Consider the following 7,975-nt stretch of genomic DNA (forward strand, 5'->3'; position numbering starts at 1 on the left):
ACTGTTAATAATTATCCTTTCATTCACACCCTCCAACATTTCTCAGATCAAAACCAGAACATGTGCAGCCAAGAAACATCATAGTGTGGTCAAGACAGCAAAAGGTTATTAATGAGGAAATAATACCCAGTTGGAAAAGGATACAGCAGTTTGTTTTTATCTATTCAGAAGAGCAAGGTTCAACTTCTCTCCTCCCTTCTGCTGAGTTAATTAACAAAAAATAAAACCCTCACTTTTACACTTTGAACTCAGTTTGCACCAACTGTAGGAAGCTAAGGAAGATGAAGAAAGGAAAGATAGGAAATCGAAAATTTAAAAAGTAATAGAAAGGGTGGGACAGTGGGAGTTTAGAAGGATTATCATTGCCAAATTGCAATAATTGGAGGGTAGGGGCTCCTACTTACCTGGCAGCCCTCTTTGGTTGCACCTTTCAGGTCTGTCCTTGTGCTCTTGCAAGGCCTTTCTCCATTTTCTGGCCTTGAGAAATGAGTTCTGCGGAGCAAAACCAGCGGTTAATAAGAATAACGGATGAGGAATAGGCTCTCGTCACAATTGTTCCGGGAGCTTGTCGCAGCCTAATTAAGGCCTTTGCTGAACAGCTTATTTAATTAATAGATCTGCCCAGGCATTTCCATGGCATTTAGTCACAGCCACGTTTGGATGCTTTTGCAGAGTCGAGCTGGGCTCATCATCACCGTAAAGCAACCTGCTTTATTTCTGAAGCAAGTGTGAACCTTTGGGTATGTCAAAACTCAAAATGGAAAAAAGCAAAATATATATACTTTTACGAAGAACACATTTCCAAACATTTCGTGTTAGTAGCATACTTTTTAGACATGCATCATTTTGCGACACAGTAATTCAATTTTACTAGGTTAACCAACCCTACATCTCTGTTTGTGTATCTATTTATTTACAGTATTTATATTCCACCCTTCTCACCCCGAAGGGGACTCAGGACGAATCACAGAACATACATACGCGGCAAACATTCAATGCCATTTATATACTGACAAGACAGATAATTGTACATAAATAAAGGTATATATAGGCTTTTCCCATCTTCGACATCTTGGAGGCTTGTGCTCGATTCTGGCCACGGGGGGGGGGGGGGGGGGGGGGAGTTGATTCATCTATCTGCCGAAGAATTTTGTTTGTAAGCTTCTGTTTTGATGAATCGCCAGCATTTTTCTGGCATTTCCTTATGGGTGCCTTAAAATACCTCACCACTTTTAAGTGGTACCTATTTATCTACTCACATTTTGCTTTTGAATTGCTAGGTTGCGGAAGCACGGCTAAAGGCCAGGAGCTCACACTGACCTGGGCCTTGAACTGTCAACCTTTTGATTGACAAGATTTACTGCACCTGGTGGTTTAACCTGCCATGCTAAAGCCCGGCCCTATCTATCTATTTATCTGTCTATCTAGGGTTGGCTTAATCTCCTAGTAAAATGGATATCTATCTCCGCGTTGAGTCTCTTTTTAGAGAGGTAAAGTGGGGTCCAAATGATGATGATGATACAGACACATAAATATGTGGAGAATAACATATCTTTTGAAAATCTTTCATTTATATATATTTTAAAATATATGATTTATAAGATAATAAAACACATTGCATCATTTTGCAACATAATCATTCAGTTTTACTAGGAGATTAAACCAAACCCTCTATTTATCTGTCTTTCTATTTATCTAGGGTTGGTTTAATCTCCTAGTAAAATGGATATAGTAGATATAAACCCACTTTGGGTCTCTTTTGAGAGTGGGGTCCAAATAATAACGATGATGATGATACAGACACATAAATAAAATGTAATAAAAGAAATCTATGGAGAATTAATGTTACTGTTGAAAATCTTTCATTTATCTATATATATTTTACAACATAAGATTTGTAAGACAATAACATACATTTCCAAGATTTTGGTTATTTCTCATGTTTGTGTGACATACTAACATGTCGAAACACAAAGTTTGGAAAATTCTGTGTTAAACATTTGTGAGCAGGACTACAGGTGCTCTCTCTGCATCCTAGAATATTATTAAGACATAGAGAATGCTTTGAAAATTCAATTTTGCAAAATAATTTCTGCCTCTCGAATTCAGCCTGCTGCCTGGGTGCATAGCTTGGGTGGTTGCATGGAATGTTTGCTCTGGGGAAATGAATGGCCCAAATTGATTTCAATGGAGTTACTGATTACCTGGGTAATTTTCCCTACCTTTGTTAACAGTATAGAAAGCTTCAAAGTTCATGGTAGTTCTAAGGAATGTTCTGAAAGGCTGCTTGGATTTCCCAGGTGAGAAACTTGTACCGCTCCCAGATAGTTCAACAGGAAAGCAAGTGTGACCCTTGCTGCATTTCAATGCTGGCTTTCATCATTGTTTTGCCTGTTAAGCAACAGTGAAAGCAGAAAATCGCTGCCAAAAACATCTGTCCCAAGGCTGGAGTGTTTTTCAAATGCCACTACTGGGAGACCACCTGCTACAGGGATTGTTAAAGTAGACCTTCTGAATCAATGGGATTCTACACTGTAGAATGAATGCAGTTTGGCACCACTTTTAACTGCTATGGCTAAATGCTATGGAATCCGGGGATTTGTAATTTAGTATAACAGAAAACTACAACTCCCATGACTCCATAGCATTGAAGAAATGTTATTATATGGTCACAGATCACAAAAGACAGCATTAACCATGGCAGTTAAAGTGGTATCAAACTGCACTAATTCTACACCCTTAATGAATGGAATACAGGCATTCTCTGAGTTACAGACATCCGGCTTGCAAACAACTCTTAGTTAAGAACAAGGTTGAGACAACAGGATGTGAGAGAAATCTACCCCTTGGAAGGAAAATTCACTCCTGAAAGTGCTGTTATCATGGGGAAAGGGTGTCTCCACTGAAGCTTTATCATTAATCCTTGTTTCCATGACAAGCCAAATTTTCCAAAATCCAATTATCACAGGGACAGAAAGTGAGGTGAAATCTTGCCATGGGCATATATAAACTATGAAATTTTGGGATTTGTAAGTCAAGGAAGGCCATTTAAAAATGTTTGTCACTGGGTTTTAGTGTCCCACCAAACTGAATATCACAGGGTGCCGTCATGGCTGCTAAAGTGAAATAACTATGCTATAAGTATGCAGTGTGAAAGAGCTGTAGAGGCAGCAATCAGCTGCTGTAATAAAATACCTTCCATATGTTCAGTGTTTTAGAATTATTTCCACTGACCATTTTAAATGCCCATCTGTCTTCATTTCTTTTATACCCGATGTTCTTCACGGTTATTAGTGCGGTCAGCAAGTGTGCAGCGTGGCCGGATATGAATCATTTTTCTCAATATCTATCACTTCTATGGTTCAGCAGAATTTAACAGTTAACAGAGAACGCTCCAATTCTTACTTGCATTTTAAAAAGTGACTCCTTGGAAACCAACAGCTGTGCCATGGCATCAGTACAATGTTCCTCCAAATGTACATTACAATTTATAATAAAGTCTTTCATACAGCACTTATACAAGTTCCAGTTTTCCTAAGAACGGTAGAAAAAAAGAAAATGAACTATAAAATCACAAATAATTCAAAGAAATATCAAGAAAATGGGAAGATTTCCTTTGAAAACAAGAAATCTAGCTATTTTAATGTCATTCTGATTTCTTCTATGAAAATGCTCTGACATTTGGGAGCAAAGCTTGGAAAGGTGAGCGTTAACAGTTAATTTTCCAACACTAATCAGGACTTGAATACATTAACAATAATTATTTAAGTAGAATTTATGAAATTCATTACATGAATCATTATTAACACATTAGTCAGTGGTGGTTTTAATTCTTTTTACGTAATTAAAATGATTAGAACTTGCAACCCCCCTACTTCCCAAAGGAACAAAATAATGTGAAACATTAATCATTAAACAGTCTGTTAATGTGGTTGTCAACCATTTAGACTTGGATCTTATCAGCAAGAAATCTCTTTATATCTATCTCCTCCTTGTCATCATTGATGATCCCTCATGGCTGAATCTGATTGTCTTCCAAGGATAGAATCTTGGTGGTGGTTTTGTAAGTGACTGTGGAGACCTATTCTGAATCTGCTCAACTGCTCAACTGCCTCAGGCCCTGAGTTAGAACAACTGATCCGTGTGCCAGTCTGTGGCTAGGAGCTTCCAGATTTCATAGTCCTGCCCCCAAGCCCATAGCCAAGGGTGTGATTTAGGGGTCTAAACCACCCCCGAATTTTTTCAGGTAAAAAAAAAAACTAGTTTACTCATGAATTTTAACTGGTTAACCAAATACACCTGCCAAGTCTATGAGAAGCAAAACTTAGAGACCCTCCAGAACTGGAAGCACTATCTCAATCTAATTTTGAGTATTCACACTACCATTACCCACATTTCTACCAAAGCTCAATTATTGTAAAATCCACAGACTCAACTGCCAGGATATGTATTTCCTGTGGATAAGAAGAGGCATCTAAGCTTTCAACCCAAATGGTTCAGGAGATTTCCCTGGTTAGCCTACTCATTTAATGTACAAGGTGCGCTCTGTAAGTACAGTGTGGTGTTTGGGTAAGAAGTTGGGGTAAAGGTCATCAGCTGCTTGGTGCATTGGTTGCTAAATTTATTATTTATCTGGTAAGAACACTTTTCATCTGAGTGGATCTTTGTCTTGACTCTCATGGCTAGTTCTTGGTCATGCAGCTCTTCTGATGTCTGTCGTGAAATACATGGCCATTGGGCCTGCAGACTAATCCAGCCAGAGAAGTCAGCTATAGCAGAGCACTTGATGAACCAACCTGGGCACAGAAAAATGCTGGACCAGTCTGGCTACCATTGTTGTCGACCGCGTTTTAGGGGATCGGGGCCCTTGAGAGAACGGACCTTGGCGGAGCCAAAAGGAAAATACGAGCCGCAATACAACCTGAAGCCGAAATGAAGAAGGTCCGCCAAAGTTGAAGGAAAATCCGCCAAGGAGTCTTTATTGAGCAATTCAGCTGAAGAGGACTCTGATAGCGATCATTCGACTTACCAGCAGCCCCATACAATCAAAATAAAGCCATATTTATACAAAATTTCAGTCTGACAGCCCTTTGAATTTCCCGCCCTGCTTCCCCGCCCACCTGGTCGTTGATAGGCTAGAAGGTTGAATGAGGCGGGCTTTCGTTTCCCGCCTCGCTCCGTTGGCCCAATAGGAAGCTGCCTTACGTCTCCACTCGGGCCAATCAGGAGGGAGAAGGCGGGAGTTAGCGAAACAATGAGGTGACGGGGACAGGAACCAGAGGATTAAATCCTGCTAGACTGATTTCTAAAGGGTGCTTATTTTATTAATGGCAGCAATCAAGGATGTCCGGGTTTCTGTCACGTATACAGATTTCAGATATGCCTTGGGGTGTCAGAGATGGAAGCAAAGATGGGTGGTGATGAGCCATATTGACAGGCTCTGCAGGGCACCTTCCTGAGGTGTCCTGGGTATTTCTTTGGGTGATCTATGACAATGTTTGCCTTGGGGCGAATCACCTTTAGGTCAGCAACTCCGAATTCGGCGACTCAAGCCCTATATTGTCCATGCAATTTGAATTTGATTGGATTTAGCGGTGGCAGATTATCCTTTTGTTTTTTTGGGAAAGGAAGCCTGGGTCATAGGAAATGGGATAGGTTCTGGGGTTCATGTTGAGTTCAAAATATTTCCTATTTGATTTCATGATTTGACAATTATATGAAATAAAATGAAAAATAAAATAAAGTTGGAATATAACCCAGGCTGGGAAAAATACATATTTTCCGGGGATTCCAAAGAGTACAAATACATATAGGCAGATAGATAGATTTCATGGAAATAAGGGAGAATTCATAAAAGTGAGTTACATTTCATAAAGGGGAATCATGAATGATATAAACAATTGAAAATATTTGATAAGAACCCAGCATGGAAATTCATAAAAGTGGAGTTTTAGCAGCATGATTTTACAATTCATGAAGTTGTTATCTCTTGCCTCAGGCTAAAAGGTCAAACACCTTTTGTGCAGAGAGTTTTAGTAAACCACAGTAAACTCCAGTAAAAAGTCTCAATCACCTTCTACTATAAATATATGGAATATAGAACATAAAGTCTTGATTTTTGAACTATCTTTTACAAAGTCCTGGGGGGGGTGGTCACCTCGATCACACCATCATGTCAGGCTATACAGAGAAGCCACTGAAATCCACAAGAAGCATGTGGACAATTTTGAACAGAAGGGAGGAAACCATGAAAAATGAATATTAAAAAACAGTATTATAAAACAGCAGAGAAACAGGAGAACTCCAGACAGCAAGCAATAAAGTGTCAGTTAACACCTCCCAAATAGAAGGTGTGGATCATAATAAATTGTAGCAAGTTTTTGGTGATATGGGGATATCAAGTCACCTTGTCTGTCTCCTGAGAAATCTGTTTAACGTCCAAGTAGCCACAGTAAGAACAGACAACGGAACAACAGACTGGTTCCAGATTGGGAAAGGAGTACGGCAGGGCTGTATACTCTCACCATATCTATTCAACTTGTGTGCAGAATACATCATGCAATATGTGGGGCTTGAGGAATCCAAGGCTGGAGTTAAAATTGCTGGAAAAAACATTCACAACCTTAGATATGCTGTTGATACCACTCTGATGGCTGAAAGTGAGAAGGAGCTGAGGAGCCTTCTAACTAAGGTGAAAGAAGAAAGTGCAACAGCCGGGTTGCAGTTAAACATCAAGAAAACCAAGATAATGGCAACCAGACTGATTGATAACTGGCAAATAGAGGGAGAAGACGTGGAGGCAGTGGCAGACTTTGTATTTCCAGGAGCGAAGATTACTGCAGACGTAGACTGCAACCAGGAAATTAGAAGACATTTCCTTCTTGGGAGGAGAGCAATGGCCAACCTCGATAAAATAATGACCGTAAGGAAGGCTGAGCGAAGGAAGATAGACGCCTTTGAGCTCTGGTGCTGGAGGAAAATCCTGAGTGCCTTGAACTGCAAGAAGATCCAGCCAGTCCATCCTCCAGGAAATAATGCCTGGCTGCTTACTGGAGGGAAGGATATTAGAGGCAAAGATGAAGTACTTTGGCCACATCATGAGAAGACAGGAAAGCTTGAGGAAGAGAATGATGCTGGGAAGATGGAAGGAAAAAGGAAGAGAGGCTGACCAAGGGCGAGATGGATGGACGGTATCCTTGAAGTGACTGGCTTGACCTTGAAGGAACTGGGGGCAGTGACAGCCGACAAGGAGCTCTGGCCTGGGATTGTCCAGGAGGTCATAACTAAACGAATAAACAACAAACCAGGCAACAACAGCCAGGCTACCTCATTGCAGCAGCTTCCTAGTTACTCCAATGCTTATGCAATCTTCATAGTTAGTTACTCCCATGCTAATGGATGGATCCCACTCAAACACTTGCTAATTTGTGGTTACTAGACATTGGCTGTTTCTTCCTAAAGAGTATCCTGTATTGTATTTCTATACAGTAGAGTCTCATTTATCCAAGATAAACGGGCCAGCAGAACCCTGGGTACCCGAATATGTTGCATAATAAGGAGGGATTAAGAAAAAAGCCTATTCAACATCAAATTAGGTTCTGATTTTACAAATTAAGCATCAAAACATCATGTTATACAACACATTTGACAGAAAAAGTAGTTCAGTACGCAGTAATGCTATGCAGTAATTGCTGTATTTACGAATTTAGCCCAAAAATATCATGATGTTTTGAAATCATTGACTACAAAAATGCGTTGGATAATCCAGAACGTTGGATAAGTGAGTGTTGGATAACTGAGACTCTACTTTACCTCAGTTTTGTAGGCCTCACTAACTGCTCTCTGGGCCTGATGGATTTCACCTTGGCAACTGCGCTGCCATAGCAACGGCAGCAGCGCCCTCTGCCGGCCTCCCAGACCGTCACACCGCATCGGCTCCTTTGAGCATGCGCGCTGCACACGCAGAGAGAGAGAG

At 40.4% G+C, this 7,975-nt stretch overlaps 1 long non-coding RNA gene across 3 annotated transcripts in view; it reads right to left on the reverse strand.

The window, feature by feature from the left end:
• The window catches only part of LOC134299524 (uncharacterized), a 31,332-nt gene that overhangs the window by 23,137 nt on the left and 220 nt on the right, over window positions 1-7,975 (reverse strand). The window contains exons 1-3 of one of the 3 annotated variants that reach the window (XR_010006742.1): window positions 7,813-7,950; window positions 3,406-3,534; window positions 405-492 (exon numbers count right to left, since the gene is read on the reverse strand). This is a non-coding gene — a long non-coding RNA (uncharacterized LOC134299524). Of the gene's footprint in view, window positions 1-404; window positions 493-3,405; window positions 3,535-7,812; window positions 7,951-7,975 lie in introns of those variants that run through there. The other 2 variants (XR_010006743.1, XR_010006741.1) reach the window with 2 other exon arrangements.

The sequence above is a fragment of the Anolis carolinensis genome, chromosome 5 (assembly GCF_035594765.1).
Source record: "Anolis carolinensis isolate JA03-04 chromosome 5, rAnoCar3.1.pri, whole genome shotgun sequence".
In the NCBI taxonomy this organism is placed as follows: domain Eukaryota; kingdom Metazoa; phylum Chordata; class Lepidosauria; order Squamata; family Dactyloidae; genus Anolis; species Anolis carolinensis.